Genomic DNA, 18,864 nt, shown 5'->3' with positions numbered 1-18,864 from the left:
CTATTTAAAGAAAACCAAAAAGAGCCATGCCCAAAAGAATGAGCATGAAATGAAGCAATTCAAGTATTTAGAATTTCTTCTTCTTCTTTTTTTTTTTTTCAAAATTCTGAGTTAAGAAAGTTCATTGCCAACAGTTGAGGATAAATAGCTCTATTGATTTAGGCAAATGAATGAGAAGATTTAAACATCATCAAGACTCCTGAAGTTGGTGTAATTAAAGTTGAGATATTTTGCTAGATGCTGAGAGAAAAGGCATAAATAGGCCATTTGTGCTCCTGTAAACAAATGAAATTTTATAATGATCAAGAGACAGCATGATATTGTAAAACACACTTTGGACTCATCAGAGTTGTACCTAAGTTGCTTATCAGCATTTGGTTTGACCTTAGACAAATTTTATTACCTCTCTAAGCCCATTTTCTTTATCTGTAAATAAAGGAAAAAGATCTGTTTGGATTTGGGACAGGAGAGTTGTCTGTTTTATAGGGTAATGTTTATGAAAATAATCTATCACCTAGGTACTTAGTAAATACCAGTTTCTGTCTCTGTTTTTCTTCAAAGCTTTGTTGACAATGTAGGATATTGCCAGCTAATCCTTTGACTTGAGTGCTTAGCCATGCCCCAATCCAGGGAGCATGAAGGATGATCAAGAAGGGGACACCTAGTGGCAGCTGACCTTTGAGGATCTATCTAGGATCAGGTTACTGATTTGGGACCTCTGAATCAGTACATCATAACATCAAGAGTGATCTCTGCCAAAATTAAAATTCTGGCAGAACAGCATAAGCAGAAGGAAGACACTAGGTCTTTCTGAAATATGGAGCTGATAACTTCTATCAGTTCTGAATTCTGTACTGTCCCACCCCCAAATCATCTATATTGTTGCATGTACTTAGCTTTGTGCCTTGAATTGCTATTTCCTTTTTATCTTGCACTCAGATTCTATTTTTAGAGATGTTTCTTCAATCAAAACAAGATAAAGATTAAAAAAAAAAAACAGTGACCCTTTTGCATAAGCCAGAAGAGCAGTGCCTTGCTTCCTGTGAAAAATGCTTGGCAGTTAGCCTGTGTAATTATTTAGCAATCATGTTAATAGATGTTTAAGAATAATGGAACTGGAGCTGTACTGAGCCAAGGATGGAAATGAAGACATGTGAGACTATTTTTTCTTCATCCACCGATACTCTTCAGTTACAAGAATTTAATTTAAAAGGGTTTTAATTAAATGGAATCCAGAAGCTTTGGACGCTCCAGTTTTTCTTCTTAGAGACAAACCCTAGCTCAGTTTCCTGGAGCTTGACTCAATGCAGCATGGTACTCCGGACTGACAGTGTGCCAGCTTTATTCACTTATCTCTCTACCTTTTGGCTTACATTTATTTCAGGGCTGGCTGACATTTTGAGCTTATGTACAAAGATGGCCGATACGATTATTTTTCATCATATATTACAGAAAATACTACTCTTGAAAAATACTCTGAGAAATATGTTCTATGGTCAGATAAGTTTGGGAAACAGTGAATTATTGTTCCTCCTTTGCAGAATCACAATGCACTGTTAGCTAATTAAAGACTCTCAGATGTCCCACTGGAAAGAATCATGTTTAGCTTTGTTTAACCTAGCATTTCCCAAACTTATTAGAGCATAAAACTTTGTTTTTGTTTTTTTTTAATAAGATAGGTAGCTATTTCCTTAGAACACAGTTTGGGAAACTTTTTGTTCATTTGTTTTGATAAGATACCTTAGGTAGCTATTTCCTTAGAACACGAGCCGGGTGCAGTGGCTCACGCCTGTAATCCCAGCACTTTGGGAGGCCCAGGCGGGCGGATCACCTGAGGTCAGGAGATCGAGATCATCCTGCCCAACATGGTGAAACCCCGTCTCTACTAAAAAGACAAAAATTAGCCAGCCATGGTGGCAGGCACCTGTAGTCCTAGCTACTGTGGAGGCTGAGGCAGGAGAATCACTTGAACCCGGGATGGGGAGGTTGCAGTGAGCTGAGATGGCGCCACTGTACTCCAGCCTGGGCGATGAGCAAAAACTCTGTCAAAAAAAAAAAAACATACCTTAGGTAGCTATTTCCTTGGGAACCAATATCTTTACATTGGCTAGAACTGTGAATCGCCCTTTAAAGATAAAGCCCCAAAATACATTTTTTTTTCCCCTACAGGTAACCAGAGGGTGAAGTAACATAGCCGAAGAGGAAACCAGAAGTGAAGTGATTTGTACAAAATGTCGTAGTGTAATTTATTGAGTGTCATGTGGTATTAATCACAACATCCTGAAAATGCAAATGAATAAAAGTTTGGTCAATGTACCATGACATTCCTTCATGTGAGCCTCCTAAGAAAAGGTCACTGAGCATTCTCTGTTTACATTTTAATTTTAGACTCCAGAATTTCACACTAAGTTTTTCTTCTCATTTCTTATGCAGTAAGAGTTCATATTTCCAATGTGTCTGGCTTTCTGTTCTTTAGTTTTTGTTTCTTTAAAAAGTTTAAATTCCAAAAAAGAGAAAAGGATTACTTAGCATAACCAATAGAGGTGGTCTGGAAATAATAAAAGAAAATGAAGGCAAATATAAAACATGAAGACAGTTTCCTCGCATAAGAATATTTACCACCCAAGGACCCCAGCAGTTACCTTGCATTAAGCATACTGAATTCTTTCTTGATCTCCAGAATAACTGTCCCCACAATCCTCTTCCCCTCCACCTTTGATTTAACATTGTGCACTCTCTCTATTATACTTATCTTTGTGTTGCAACCTAAGTTCAAGAACCTCAAAGGTATCTGCTTCTCTTTGAAAGATGCCTGGTTTAATATAAAAAACTCTTTTAAGAGCTGAATTTATTGACATTTTTCGAAAAACAGTTCTGGATGGGAAGTGATCCTTTTCTACTTTAGTTCACTGGTTCATTTGGGCCATTTTTGATTGGTTGGTTGGTTGGTTAGTTTTTCCATCTGGTTTCTAGTTCAGTTGTCCACAAAGTGAACTAAAAGTGCTTACTGTGTTACTGTATTTTCATTACCTTTTTGCTTCCAGTGCTAGTTTCTTCTCATCTCAGACTGCCACGAGAATAGCGTGCAATAGGAGTAGACCTTGTTAATTTGCATGCCATTTCGTTGGTTGACTACTTTTCACAGAAGTGAATTGAATTCAATATAATAAAACTTTTGAAGATGTTTATGAAACTAATATTTGTATATTAACAGACTATTGAATGCCAACTCTGTGCCAGGCAGCAATGCCAAAAGCAACTCTAGTACTTTATAGATGAGAACACCAAGGCATTGGGTGATTTGCCTGGGACACCACAATTAATTGAACAGGGACTAGAACCATCATATAACTTTTAGGCAAATTTCTTACCATGCTGCCCTTTAAACTTCTTTGCTTGAGACACATTAAAGAACAGAACAACACCAACTGTGCATGAGTAAGACAAGCCTACTAAATAATTTCTCTTATGGTCAATATACCAAAAAGACTAGGTTGCCAAAATCAGGGTAGAAAATAAAAGGTCTCTAAAAAGAATGTCCCAATGTTTACAATATTTATTCTTACAGGAGAAAGACAAATTAGTATTTGTTTTGGTTTGAAAAAGGAATGAGAAACACATAATAGAAAGGGACTCTAGTAAGTAATACTGTATGCCTCAAAATGCTAATTATCCTAAAGTCATTTTATATTTAAGCAGAAGCAGAACATGTTAAGTAATAATAGTTTTAAAAGTGTGATTTCTGAGTGTGTTACCTTGACTCAGCTTCTCAGGAGAAGTGACCGGGACCTGGTGTCTGCTCCTGTTGACTTTGCCTCTTAATCCCTAGCCACTATGCATGAGCACATCTCCATCCACGTTGGCCGGGCTGATGGCCAGATTGATAATCCCTGCTCAGAGCTCTGCGGCCTGGAACACGGCATGCAGCCCGATGGCCAGATGCCAAGTGACAAGACCACTGGGGGAGATGACTCCTTTAATATCTTCGGTGAGACAGGTGCTGGCAAGCATAAGCCCAGGGCAGTGTTCGTAGACCTGGAGCCCACGTTCATTGACAAAATTCACGTTGCCATCTACCACTAGCTCTTCCACCCTGAGCAGCTCATCACAGGCAAGGAAGATGCTGCCAATAACTATGCCCAAGGGCACTATACTATTGGCAAGGAGATAACTGGCTTCATGTTGGACCAAATTCTCAAGCTGGCCAACCAGTGCACAAGTCTTCAGGGCTTCTTGGTTTTCCATAGCTTTGGTTGGGGAACTGGTTCTGGGTTCACCTCCCTGCTGATAGAATGTCTGTCTCTTCATTATGGCAAGAAGTCAAAGTTGGAGTTCATTTACTCAGTGTCCCAGGTTTCCAAAGCTGTAGTTGAGCCCTATAACTCCATTCTCACCACCCACACTACCCTGGAGCGCTCTGAGTGTGCCTTTGTGGTAGACATCTGTCATAGAAACCTCAATATTGATTGCTCAACCTATCAATAGGTAGTAAAGTCTCTTTAACTTTAAACTGCCTTATTCATCAGTTTATGCCCTCTGTGCTTCCCTTAGAGTTGATGGCTTCCTGAATGCTGATCCCTGTTATCTCTGCTGAGAAAGCCTATCATGAACAGCTTTAGAGCAGAGATCATCAATGCTTGATTTGAGCCAGCCAACCAGATGATGAAATGTGACCTTCACCATGGCAAATGATGGCTTCCTGCCTGTTGCACTGTGGTGACACCGTAAAGATGTCAATGCTGCTTTACCACCATAAAGACCAAGCACAATATCCAGTGTGTGGATTGGTGTCCCACTGGTTTCAAGGTTGGCATTAATTACCAGCTTCCCATGGTGGTACCTGGTGGAGACCTGGACAAGATACAGAGAGCTGTGTGCATGCTGAGCAATACCACAGGCTTTGCTGAGGCCTGGGCTCACCTGGACCACAAGTTTTGACCTGGTGTATGCCAACCATGCCTTTGTTCACTGGTACATTCATGAGGGGGGCATAGAAGAAGGGTTTTCTGAGGCCCAATGAGGACATGGCTGCCCTTGAGAAGGTTTATGAGGAGGTTGGTATAGATTCTGTTAAAGGAGAGGGAGAGAAAGAGGAGAGAAATAATTATCCATTCCTTCCAGCCCTGCAACATGTCTTACTCCCAGAATTTAAGCTTCAACATTAATTGACAGGGATCAAAGCTTTCTGGTTAGATTGTTTACACTCAGTGGAGATCAATGTTCCATCTGTAATTGTAAGATTTTTCCATCATGTCTCAAAGTAAAGGCTTTAAGATTTTTTTTTTTTTAAAAAAAAGGAGATTTCAAATAAAGGGAAAAACAGGATTTACCAAGACTTACATTTTAAATCATTATACATCAGCTGGGTCAGCCTTCTGATTACACTTCCTATCACAAATCCAGCATTAATGCATTTGGGAGCTGAAAATAACATCCATGTGAGTTGAAGTTCCCAGGAGTAAAAGTCTATTTGTAAAATAAATCAAGATAGTCTTGTGTAATTACAGAAATAAATTGTGATAAGTTTTTTCAAGGCTGTCATTGTAAATCTTGATCTACAATCTTATTAAAGGAATGGGTTCATTTGAGCAAGCGGAGAATGGGTCTGCAGAAATACAGTCCTACCTTGGGGAAAAAGTCGTGAATGTCAACTGTGATATCTCAGGAATTAAATTGGTCAGGTGGATCTCTTAACTTGCCAATGTACTATTAATAATGGACATTATTAAGTGAAATTGTTGGTTCTTGTCTGGAGTTAACAATGACTAGAATCAACTTCTCTTGCTCTGGCTAGTCTGAAATATAGAATGCAAGTCAAATGAATGCACAGATCTCTGACATCAGCCTCAGTGCTCTGATAACAGATTAAAGGCATCAGCTATGAGGAGTTCCTTAATTAGCAGGACCTGGCATGAAGCAGGACATGCTATATATCAGTAGGTGTTTTGGGACCCCGAAGGATACATTTGATATGTGTTGTGATGCATACACATTTATTTTTTGAAAACAATGACAATAGGAGAGTGTCTTTTTTCTAGTCTAGCCAAAGGTTTACCAATTTTATTTACCTTTCCCAAAAAACCAACTTTTCATTTTGTTGGTCTGTATTGTTTTTTAGTCTCAATTTCATTTATTTCTGCTCTAACCTTTATTATTTCTTCTACTAATTTGGGGTTTGGCTTGTTCTTCCTTGAGGTGCATAATTGGGTTATTCATTTGAAGTCTTTCCACCTTTTTGATACAGGTGTTTATTGCTGTAAACTTCCCTCTTAGTACTACTTCTGCTGTATCCCATAGATTTTGGTGTGTTGTATTTCCACTTCCATTTGTTTCAAGACATTTTAAATTTCCTTCTTAAAGTCTTTATTGACCCATGGGTCGTTCAAGGGCATGTTGTTTAGTTTCCATGTGTTTGTGAAGTTTCTGAAGTTCCTCTTGTTATTGATGTCTAGTTTTATTCCATTGTGGTCAGAAAAGATACTTAACATAATTTCTACTTTTTTGAATTTGTTCGAAGTTGTTTTGTGCCATAAGATATAGTCTATTCTAAATAATGTTCCATGAAAAGAAGGTACATCCTGCAGCAATTGGGTGAAATGTTCTGTAAATGTCAGTCAGACCTATTAGGTCTAATATATAGTTTAACTGTGGTGTTTCTTTATTGATTTTCTGTCTAGATAATCTGTCCATCACTGAGAGTGGAGTGTTAAAGTCCCCATATTATTATTGTATTGGAGTCTATTTCTCCCTTCAAATCTATAATGTTTGCTTTATATACTTGGGAGCTTTGGTATTTGATGCATAGATATTTATAATTGTTATATCCTCTTGCTGAATTGACCCTGTAATCGTTAGTGACCTTCTTTGTCTCTTTTTACAGTCTTCGATTTATAGTCTATTTTGTCTGATATAAGTGTAGCTACTCCCTTTTTTGTTGTTTCTAGTTGCATGAAATATCTTTTTCCACTGTTTTACTTTCAATCTATATGTGTCTTTGTAGGTGAAATGGTTTTCTTGTAAACAGCATATAGTTGGGGCTTCTTTGTCCATTCAACCACTCTTTGACTTTTAATTGAAGAATGTTGTCCATTAACATTCATTATCATTATTGATATATAAGGACTTACTACTGTTGCCTGTTTTCTGATTGTTTGGTAACTCCTGGCCTGTATGCTTTCCACTGAGAAGTTTGTTGCCAGATGAATTGGAGTTCTTGATATGTTACTTGCTTCCTTTCTCTTGCTACTTTTGTGATTCTCTCTTTGTCCTTGACCTTTGAGAGTTTGATTATTATATGCCTTGGAGTACTCTTATTTGGGTCAAATATGTTTGATGTTCTCTGACCTTCCTGTACTTGAATATTTATATCTTTCTCAAGTTTTTACAAGTTTTGTTATTTCTTTGAATAAGCTTTCTACCCTTTGCTCTTGCTCAACTCCCTCTTGAATATCAAAATTCTTAGATTTGATCTTTTGGGGTAATTTTCCTTATTTTGTAGGAGATCTTTAATACTTTTTATTCATTTTTCTTTTGTCTCCTCTGTATTTTCAAATAGCCTATCTTCAATCTCTGATTCCTTCCTCCACTTAATCCATTCTACTGTTGAGAGCTTATAACAAATTATTCAGTTTAGCAAATAAATTTCTCAGTCTGAAAAATTTCTATTCTTTTTTTGTGTTATTTCAATCTCTTTATTAAATATTTCTGATAAATTTCTGAATTGCTTTTCTGTGTTAGCTTAGAAATCACTGAGTTTCCTTAAACTACTATTTTGAGTTCTTGGTTAAAAAGTTCATATATTGTCTTCTTGCCTTGCTTTTCTTTTTTTCTTTTACTTTAAGTTCTGGGATACATGTGCTAAACATGCAGGTTTGTTACATAGGTATACATGTGCCATGGTGGTTTGCTGCACCTATCAACCCGTCATCTAGGTTTTAAGCTCTGCATGCATTAGGTATCTGTCCTAATGCTCTCTCTGCATGCATTAGGCATTTGTCCTAATGCCTTCTTGCTAGGGTCAGTCACTGATTCCTTGCTTTGTTTGTTTGGGGAGATCATGGTTCCCTGTTTGCTGCTGTTTCTTGTGGATGTATATCTATGTCTTTGCATTGAAAGATTAGTTTTCTATTCCGGCCTTCTCTGCCTAACTTGTTTTGGTTTTTATTGCATATATTTGGTTAGAGGTTCTTTACTGCTAGGTCACTGCTTCCTTTTCAGCTCTAGGTGGTGCCTTAAGCCCAGGTTTCACCTTACACTCTGAGCACAGCTCTTCCTGAATAGGAGAGGTTCCAAAGGGAATGTCGTGGCATTGCAGGAAGGCCGGCTAGAGGTTTTTGCTCAGGGGATCTGTGGGATGGATCTCCTACAGCATGGTGCTGCTGAGCAGCCACTCTGATTTGGCATCTCCTTTGGCAGAGTTACGGAACAGAGCTTCCAGGGCTGGGGATTGTAATCCCATCTTCCCCCTTTGTCTCTGCCTGTCCTCAGGGATATTTCTCTCTTCAGGCACTCAAGATACTTTCTACAGGTTAAGAGAGGGACAGGTCTCCCGCCAGGAAACCCAACGTCATGGGAAAACTGGTTGTCCACATCAATCTCACTTTCTCCAATATGGAAACAAGTGAGACTGGGCCTGGTGGCTCACGCCTGTAATCCCAGCACTGTGGGAGGCCGAGGTGGGCAGATCACAAGGTCAGAGATCGAGACCATCCTGGCTAACACGGTGAAACCCCGTCTCTACTAAAAATACAAAAGTTAGCTGGATGTGGTGGTGGGCGCCTGTAGTCCCAGCTACTGGGGAGGCTGAGGCAGGAGAACTGCTTGAACCTGGGAGGCGGAGGTTGCAGTGAGCCGAGATCCTGCCACTGCATTCCATCCTGACAACAGAGCAAGACTCCATCTCAAGAAAAAAAAAAAAAAAAAAAAAAGAGAAAAGAAAAAAGAAACGAGTGACCAAGTGAGTTGGGGGAAAATTTTCTGTGGACTTGATGCCCAGTAGAAAGGGGAGTCTTATTTTCTTACAGTCTTCTCAGTGTTTTTCCACTCCTCTGTGACCCCAAGAATCATCTCTCTTCATACTTGAGTTCTAAAATACTTCTCGTGATAATCTTGGTGCTGTATATTGGTTTTTGGTTTTCTACAAGAAGGAATAAGAACAGCTTGCTTCGACACTGCCACTTTGAAACCAGAAGTCAGACTGGCTGATCTTTAAGGTCCCATCTTCTATCACAATTAGTTTTGCCTGTTTTTGATCTTTATATAAGTTGAATCATTTGTGTTTGCCTTCTCAGATACATTTCTCTGAATGATGTGAGGTAGATTAACTGAGTACTCCTGATTAACTGAGTACTATTTATTCAAAAGACATCCTACAGTGCACTGCACTACAATGTGTAACATCTTTGTCATAAATCAAGTGATTATATATGTGTGGGTCTGTTTCTGTAATTTCCTTTGTTTCGTTGGTATATATTTCATCTCTTGTGCCAACATTTCACTGTTTTAATTACTATAACTTATAGTAAGTTTTGATTAACTTTTGTATATCCTTTAGCTATATTCTTCAAGATTATTGGCGATTTTTAGTCCTTGTATAAATTCTAGAATTATTTTGTCAATTCCACAAAAAAACTTACTAGACTTTTATTGGGATTACACTAAATCTATAGATCGATTTGGGGGAAATTGGCATCTTACAACCTAGGAATATGGTAACTCTTTCCATTTACTTAGGCCTTCTTAAACTCAATAACGTTTTATAGTTTTTTGTATAAAGATCATGGTCATTTTTTGTTAAATTTATTCCTAGGTATTTATTTATACTAGTGTAAGTGATACTTTCTAAAATTACATTTCCAGTTGTTTGTTACTAATATATAGAAATACATCTTTGTATGTTGCACTGGTATTTAGCAATCTCAGTGAATTCACCTATTATAATTTGACTATAGATTATTTTGGGTTCTCTACATATATAATTATGTCATCTGTGAATACAAAAGTTTTTTTCTTGCGATAGTTAGTGGGTGCAGCGCACCAGCATGGCACATGTATACATATGTAACTAACCTGCACAATGTGCACATGTACCCTAAAACTTAAAGTATAATAAAAAAAAAAAAGTTTTTTTCTTCAATCTTTATACTTTTAATTTCCTTTTCTACCTATATGTCTTTCATTTTCTTTTTTGCCCTTATTGGCCTTTTGAAGGCCTCCAGTACAATGTTGAAAAGAGGTAGTGAGAACAAGTATCTTTGTTTCTTCCCAGTTTTAGGGGCAAACTTTCAATATTTCACCACTAAGTATAGTGTTTGCTATAGGTTTTTGCATATACTCTGTATCAGGTTTTAAGAACTTCTTTCTATTCCTAGCTTGCTAGGTGTTTCTTTTTTAATCATTAATGTATGCTGAATTCTAACAAATGCTTTTTCTATATCTATCAAAATGATTGTATGCTTTCCTTTATTTATTTATTTTTATTTTACTTTAAGTTCTGGGATACCTGTGCTGAACGTGCAGGTTTGTTACATAGGTATACATGTGCCATAGTGGTTTGCTGCACCCATCAACCCGTCATCTAGGTTTTAAGCTCCCCATGCATTAGGTATTTGTCTTAATTCTCTCTCTCCCCGATCATATGCTTTTATTTTGTTAATGTGGTGGGTTACGTTGATTTATTTTTTCTATTGATTGAATTTTTTCTAATTAGGGCCATAAGTTGCTACTCTTCACATGCCTGGTAATTTTTCATTGGATGCTGGACATTACAAGTGCTGTGTTGTTGGATGTTTGGATTTTGTTGTCTTCCTTTAAAGAGTGTTGAGGTTTGTTTTGGCAGGCAGTTACATGTGGATTAGATCTACCTTTTTGATGTTTGTTTTTAAGCTTTGTTACACAGGTGTAGAGTACCTTTACTCTAGGGCTAACTTAGCTCTATTACCAGGCTATGACCCTTCTCTGGCCCCTGCTGGATGCCCCAGGTTTTCAATGAAGTATTTCTACTTGGGTTGATATAAATTAAAGCCTTTTCTATTGTATGAGCTCTAGGAATTGTTTAGTAGAGCTCCCAGGCAGTTGTCCTTTGACCTCATGAAGTTTCACCCCATGCATGTACAGATTAGTATTCAGCCAAGACTCAAGGGGACCCCTCTTTAGATTTCTGGAGCCCTTTCTTTGTGTAACTTCCTCCTTTTAGTTACTCTGCCTTACAAATTCTAGCCAGCACAGTCTTCCCAAGTTTCTGTCTCTTAAATTCAGTGAGACTGCTGGGCTTCTACTTAGGTTCCCCCTAGGTAAAGCCAAACTGTGCTGCTCTTCAATAATTGCCTGTAGGCAAAAGCCAGGGCAATCTCAGGGCTAACCTTTTTCCTTTTCTTCCTCTCCAGGATGACGAAACTATGCTGCCTGTTGGTCAATGTCTGAAAATAGTTGCTTCATATATTTTGTCCACTTTTACTTGATTATAGTGGGATGTACTGGGATGAGCAGAAGTAGAAGTTGACTTTTTTTTTTCAAATATAAAATTAACCTTACAATCCTAATCTTTTTTTTATAAGTGCTATATTACGTTTGCTAGTATTTTATTTAGCATTCTTGCATTTATGTTTATGAGAAAGATTGGTCTATCAGAATAATAATTATTATTGTACCATACTTGTCAGGTTAAATATCAAGATTAGAGTGACTTCATAAACTGAATTGAGAAGTCCTTTTTTTTTTTTTTTTTTTTTTTTTGAGACGAGGTCTCATTCTGTGGCCCAGGCTGGAGAGCAATGGTGCAATTTTGGCTCACTGCAACCTCCACCTCCTGGGCTCAAGTGATCCTCCCACATCAGCCTCCCAAGTAGCTGGGACTACAGGTGCACACCACCATGCCTGGCTAATTTTTGTATTTTTTGTAGAGACAGAGTTTCACCATGTTGCCCAGGCTGGTCTCAAACTCCTGGACTCAAGAAATCTGCCTACCTTGGCCTCCCAAAGTGCTAGGATTACAGGCAGCAGGGTGTTTTTTGTTGTTGTTGTTTTTGTTTGAGTACTCTATTTTTATTCACTGGAAGTGTTTTTTGTAACATTGATATTATTTCTTCTTTAAACACTTGGAAAAATTCAACAGTGAAACAATCTAAGGCTAGATTTCTTTGTGGGAAGATTTTAAATTTCAGATTCAATGTATTTATCAATGTAAGACTACACTATTTGTTCTTGTGTTGGATTTGGTAAGTTGTGTTATCTTAGGAATTTGTCCATTATAAAGCAGAATTTTCAGATTTATATTGGGAAAAGTAATATATAATATGTTCATAGCACAGCTTTAGCTGTATCCCACACATGCTGTATCACATTTTCATTAACATTCTGCTCAAAATGTTTTCTAATTTCCATTGTGATTTCATTTTTAACCCATGTTTTTTCATTTTCACTGAAAATGTTTTAGAACTTTAATGGAGATGATGGTTGCAAAACATCGGGAATGCACTAAATGCCACTAAATTGTTCACTTAAAATGAAAAATTTTAAATTTCATGTTATTATTCACTTTAAATTGGTTAGTTTTATGTGAGTTTCACCTCAACAAAAAATACTTTTTAAGAAGTGGGCTGGGTGCGGTGGCTCATGCCTGTAATCCCAGCACTCTGGGAGGCTGAGGTGGGTGGATCAACTGAGGTCAGGAGTTCGAGACCACCCCGGCCAATATGGTGAAACCCTGTCTCTACTAAAAATACAAAAGTTTGTTGGGCGTGGTGGCACATGCCTGTAATCCCAGCTAGTTGGGGGGCTGAGGCAGGAGAATCGCTTGAACCCGGGAGGCGGAGGTTGCAGTGAACCGAGATCGCGCCATTGCACTCCAGCCTAGGCGACAGAGCAAGGCTCTGTCTCAAAAAAAAAAAAAAAAAAAAAAGTGGATTACTTAATTTCTAAGCATTTGGGCATTTTTCTTCTTTTTGTTATTTCTAGCTTCAGCTGCATGCAGTGGCTCATGCTTATAATCCTAGCACTTTGGGAGGCTGAAGTGGGCAGACTGAGCCCAGGAGTTTGAAACCAGCCTGGGCAACATGGCAAATCTTTGTCTCTGCAAAAAATGAAAGAAATTAGCCAGGCATGGTGGCACATACCTGTAGTCCCAGCTACTTGGGAGGCTGAGGTAGGAGGATCACCTGAATCCAGGAAGGTCGAGGCTGCTGTGAGCCATGGTGGTGCCACTGCACTCTAGCCTAGGCGACAGAGGGAGAGACCCTGTCTCTAAAAAAAAAAAAAATTCTAGCTTCTCTACTGCAGTCAGAGAACCTAGCCTGTATTATGATAATCCTTTTAAATTTTTCATGACTTTTCCTGTACATGTTCCACGTACACTTGAAAAGATTGTGCTGTATGTTCTATACTACTTAGGTATATATAAATATTTGGCTGAGTTTGTTAATCATTTTGTTCAAATCTCTTATACCTCCTCATGTTTCGTGGGTTTTTTTTCTGTCTGCTTGTTCTATCAGTTATTGTTTCGTGGGGTTTTTTTCTGTCTGCTTGTTCTATCAGTTACTGTGAAATGTGTGTTTTTAAAAAAATCTCAGTGTAATTACAGGTTTATTTCTATTTTTAGTTCCATCAAATTTGCCTTGTGTATTTTGAGGCTGTGTTATTAAAAGCATACAAACAAAATTATACCTTCCTGATGGATAGTCTTTATTATTATTATTATTTACAACTGTCTGTCTTTAACTCTCAATATGCTTCTCATTTTAAAATCTACTTTGTCTTATACTAGTATAGCTTCACCAGCCTTCTTTTGGTTGCTTTTTGAATGGCATTTTTTTTTCCACTCTTACATAACCTTTCTGTGTCTTCGTATTTAGAATTTTTCTGTTGTAAGCAACATATTGTTGGGCTTGGGATTTGATCGTACCTACTTACAAGCTAATAAGTTATGCATTGCTTGCAGAAGGCGTAAGACTCCTGGGTGATAAGCAGAAGACTCACTCAGCACAGTAAGTAGCATGAGTGTCAGCATGTTTGCCTCTGTCAGTTCCTCCTTCTCCCCAAGCCCTACAGAGGTAATGTGGAGGGTCCAGCTGAAGGCCTGAGTGCTCAGTGGATTGTGTTATAGGAGAGAAATAATGGGCAATGCACCACTTTTACAGCAAGCATCAAACAAGCCTGCTCTTTGTCCCGGAAGGAGACATAACCTCATCCCTCAAGGTTACTTGCTGCAAACTCAACCCTATGGAGAAATGGCCTGAGAAAAGAGCAGCCTTGTATTGGCACACCCTACAGGAGCATGGAGGGGTACTCTATGATGATGAGCTGATTTATTCCACTTTGACATTCTGTCATATTTTGCTTGATGTATTTCAAGACTATGTTATTCCATATATACAAATTTAGAATTATATTCCTGGTAGATAGGCCTTTTCATCAATAGCAAATGTCCTTAACTGTAGTAATGCTTTTTGACTTAAAGTGTACCTTGTCTTATATGACAATATAACTACCCCACTTGTCTTTTGGTTAGATTTTTCATGGCGTAGGTATTCTCATCCTCTTGCTTAATCTTTCTGTTTCTTTATATTTAAGGATTTTTTGTAAGCAACATATATAATTAGTCAAGCTATCTTTGTCTTTTAGAGTATGTTTGAATTTTATGTAATTACTGGCGTATTTTGATTTACTTTAACTGTTTTATTTCTCCATGTTTTATGTTCCTTTTTCTCATTTTTCTTGCCTTCTTTTGGATATATAAAGGAATTTTAATTATTCCATTTTCTCCATTCTATTAGTTTGTTAGTAATTCATTCTTTCACAGTGAGCCTGAAGATTACAGCAGGCATTGTGGCTTATTACAGTCTACTAAGAATGGATACTTGTTTCACTTCCCAGATGATGCTGCCGATGCTAAGACCTTATAAAACAACTACCTTGGCCACTGCTTTGTGCAATTATTCTTGTATAGAGATTTTTCTACCTTTTTTTTTTTTTGTAGACAGAGTTTCGCTCTTGTTGCCCAGGCTGGAGTGCAGTGGCGCGATCTCGGCTGGCTGCAACCTCCGCCTCTCCGGTTCAAGCGATTCTCCTGCCTTAGCCTCCCAAGTAGCTGGGATTACAGGCACTCGCCACCAAGCCCAGCTAATTTTTTGTATTTAGTAGAGACAGAGTTTCACCATGTTGGTCAGGCTGGTCTGGAACTCCTGACCTCAGGTGATCCACCCACCTCAGCCTCCCAAAGTGCTGGTATTACAGGCATGAGCCACCACACCTGGCTCATGGCCGTAATTTTTCTACCTTGTAATCAAAACATTGTTATTGTTTTATAAGCTAATATTCATTTAGATTCACCCTTTCCATTGCTCTTCATTCCTTCCTAACATTTTGTGCTTCCTTCTGGATAATTTTCTTTCTTTATGAAGAATTAAAGCTTTTAAATGTTTTCTTTCGTGCAAATGTGCTGCTGACAAATTCTCTGTCTGGAGATGTCTTTTTTTCACCTTTAATTTTGAAGGGTATATTCACTGTGTATAGAAGTCTAGATTGTCAATTATTTAAGCACTTTAAAAACTGTCAGTTTATTGTCTTATGCCTCTGTCTCTCATTGGAAAAGTCAGCTCTCAGTCTTTTTCTGCTCCTTTGAAGATAATGTCTCTTTTCTCTTGCAGCTCTTTAAAATGTTTGTGTTTAATTTTTTTTTTTTTTTTTTTTTTTGACAGAGTCTTGCTCTGTCGTGCAGGCTGGAGTGCGGTGGCACAATCTCAGCTCAATGCAACCTCTGCCTCCCCAGTTCAAGCGGTTCTCCTGCCTCAGCCTCCCACCAAATAGCTGGGATTACAGGCCTGTGCCACCACATCTGGCTAACTTTTGTATTTTTAGTAGAGATGGGATTCCGCCATGTTGCCAGGCTGGTCTCAAACTCCTGGCCTCAAGTGATCTGCCTGCCTCGGCCTCCTAAAGTGCTGGGATTACAGGTGTGAGCCACTATGCCCGGCCTGTCTTTGATTTTCCTCAGTTTGCCTAGAAGGTGCCTAGATGCAGTCTGCGTATTTTCGACTCACTTTTCTTCCAGCACACCAATCCCCTCTTCAGCTCTGCTCTGCTTGCTATTAAACCCATCTACTGAGTTATAATTTTAGTTGTACTTTTCATCTTCATAATTTTCATTCTATTCTAACAAATTCCAATTCTTTGAGCAAACTCTTGTCACCAATTTTCTTGAGCATATTGATTACAGTTATTTTAGTGTGCCCAATTACTCCAGTATCTGGAGTTGTCTGTTGTCAGATTTTTCTTTCAGTCCTATATCTTGCTATGTCTGTCAGTTCTTTAATGAATGCCTGACATTGTATCTGAATCATTGCACAGGCTCTGGATGATGTTTTCTCCCTCCAGACAGGATTTACCTTCTTCTTTTGCAAGGAGCCAGAGGCAGATCACGCCAATCCAGTTGGGACCATGCTGCCTCCGCGGCTGGTTTGCTGTCTTTGAGAAGGTCCGTCTAGCTCTGGCTCACCCTCTTCCTAAGATGCAGCCCTGTAAAGATCCCAGCTAGGGGCCTGGGATATTTTTCAGGTCCTCCTTTACAAGTTCTGAACTCAGGTTTTGTCTCTATAACATTATGAGACTGCCCGAAACCCTACTTTGCCTTGCACCCACTTTCTGTTTGACTTTTGAGCCTCTTGTACAATTTAATCAGAAAATAACTTGAAAACTGATGCTGATGTTGGCCTCACATTTTTGCACCCCTCTTCTCTCTGGCTTCTTGATTCTCTACAAGTCTTAATTGCCTTGGCAACTTCCAACTTTAATTTTTATCTTCTCAGACACATCAAATTGTCTAAAACTGCTTTAAAATCACCATTATACTTATAAGAAAACTTCCCTAAGCCACATTTGTCCAAAGCCACAAAATTAATCAGTGAGAGAACTGGGATTAGAGCTTTGACTCCAAAGTCTGTCATTATCTAAGCTACTTCAAAATATAGCCATTTTGTTGTGTTTACCTAGAAGGGTCTGGCTCAGAGTTGGGTTTTATTGTCTATGATGATATTAGAAAAGTTGCTTTATGATATTGAGAGTACAGTAAGATCATGAACCTGCTTTCCTCTCTATTAAATGGACATGATAAACTCTTTAGTCAGTGTTTTGCTGATAAAGCCATAAGTTGTTTCATGCAGTTCCTCTTTGGTTTAGTCACCATGGTTATTAATTTATTTACATCATTATTATTTAAATATATTTCAGAATGATGTAATATTTAGTTACATCATTTTTATTTAAACATTTTTTAGTTCCTTGTGAATCCAAGGTCAGAGAAATCTTCATTTGCATTTATTCCTAATTTGTACCTAATTTGTGTATTTAATTTAGAACATAATAAGGATATATGCTCATGATCATGTTATTATTTATTGCAAGAAGAGTCAGTACTCCTCTCGCACCAGAAGAAAAACCAAACAGACACTATTTCAACTTAGCAGGATGTGGAGTTGTACCATTGCCTCTTGTCAGCCCTGCTTATATAATTCAGAAGAAGAGCACTTGCCGCTGTTGAACAGACTTCTTCACAGAGGGCCTGGGTGTGCAGCACCCTGCCAAGTTTCCTATTAGTTATGGAGAAAAGCCATTTGTATGCTGAAATTGCAAATCAGCCAGGCAATCACCACACAGAAATAGCCCCCATGAAAATAAAGCAGTGCTATATTTGAAGGCTTAATCATGTGTATTTATAGACCTGAGTTTAGTTCTATTTGGAAAATTTCACATTATACAGTAACATTGTGATTACCAACATACTCAAAGGGTGAGGGGATGGGATGTTTGATCCACTTAAATTTTCTGAGTAATGAGGAGTTAGTCACAAAGAATTTTTTTGTCCACTCACTAGTGAATGCCTTTCAAAAATTGCTTTAGTCAGCTCAGAGGAGATCAGAAAGCCAGCTATGAGGTATTCTGGGTGGGAGAAGTAGGGAAGTGTGTTCTCGACAGATTCGTCATTGATACTTAAAAACCCACCGTGAGAGATTCAGTCTTATAACTTAGGACCCTGTTCCAAATTAAAATGAAAATTACTTGGGTTGGCTAACATTGCACATATTAGTGTTTTAGGACTTAGTATTAATAAGTGTATCAGGACATTTCCTGGGAGAAGATTTGAAAAGATAGAGGGTACTAGAAGGCCTTGGGTACCTGGGGTGAGACAGCAGCGTTGCCTGTTTCCCAAGTCTGCTCCGGGCCAGGCATGTCAGCACACAGTCTGCCCTTCTTCGATGAACACGTGTCACTGATACTGATCAGCTGACCTACAACCAGCATTTTATTGGACACCCTCAAACTCAGCACACTCAGAAGGACTCATCGTCTTCCTCACCCACCCCTCACATCTGCTTCGCAATGCTGTCTCCTCAGCTCCTAGTATTCACGCTTACGAGGAAAGGCACCAATGAACAAACACTTGCAGGAAGTGAGGGAGGGAGACATCTGGAGACCTAGAGTAAGAGTATTCCAGACAGAGGGAATGGCACCTTGAGGGCCCTGACACAGGACCTGGCCCAGGGTGTTCAAGGTGAATGAAGGGAGCAGTGGCAAGAGAGGAGGCCAGACAGGAGCTCTGTAGAAAGCATTTTCTACTGTTCAAATAAGAAAGCTTCGAGTTGTCTTTGTCTTCTTTTTCTGCCTCTATCCCCTGACTCAGTCTTTCCTCAAGGGCTCTGAAACATTCCTCAAAATTGTGACCTCCTCTCCATTCCCACTGCTACCACAATCAATTCCTCCCAGCTGCCTTCCCTGACTATGTCTTTTCCCTCCCAAATCTGTCCTCCATTTTGCTGCTACAGTTAGCCTCTCCAATCACGTAGCTCATCATGTTATTCCCCTCTTCAGCATCCT

At 38.7% G+C, this 18,864-nt stretch overlaps 1 pseudogene; it reads left to right on the top strand.

The window, feature by feature from the left end:
* The first annotated feature begins 452 nt into the window (after positions 1–452).
* LOC129527034 (tubulin alpha-1D chain-like) lies at positions 453–5,392 on the top strand (annotated as a pseudogene).
* The last annotated feature ends 13,472 nt before the right edge of the window (positions 5,393–18,864 follow it).

This window comes from Gorilla gorilla, chromosome 16 (assembly GCF_029281585.2).
Source record: "Gorilla gorilla gorilla isolate KB3781 chromosome 16, NHGRI_mGorGor1-v2.1_pri, whole genome shotgun sequence".
Taxonomy (NCBI): Eukaryota; Metazoa; Chordata; class Mammalia; order Primates; family Hominidae; genus Gorilla; species Gorilla gorilla.
This window is presented reverse-complemented; position numbering and strand designations above follow the sequence as displayed.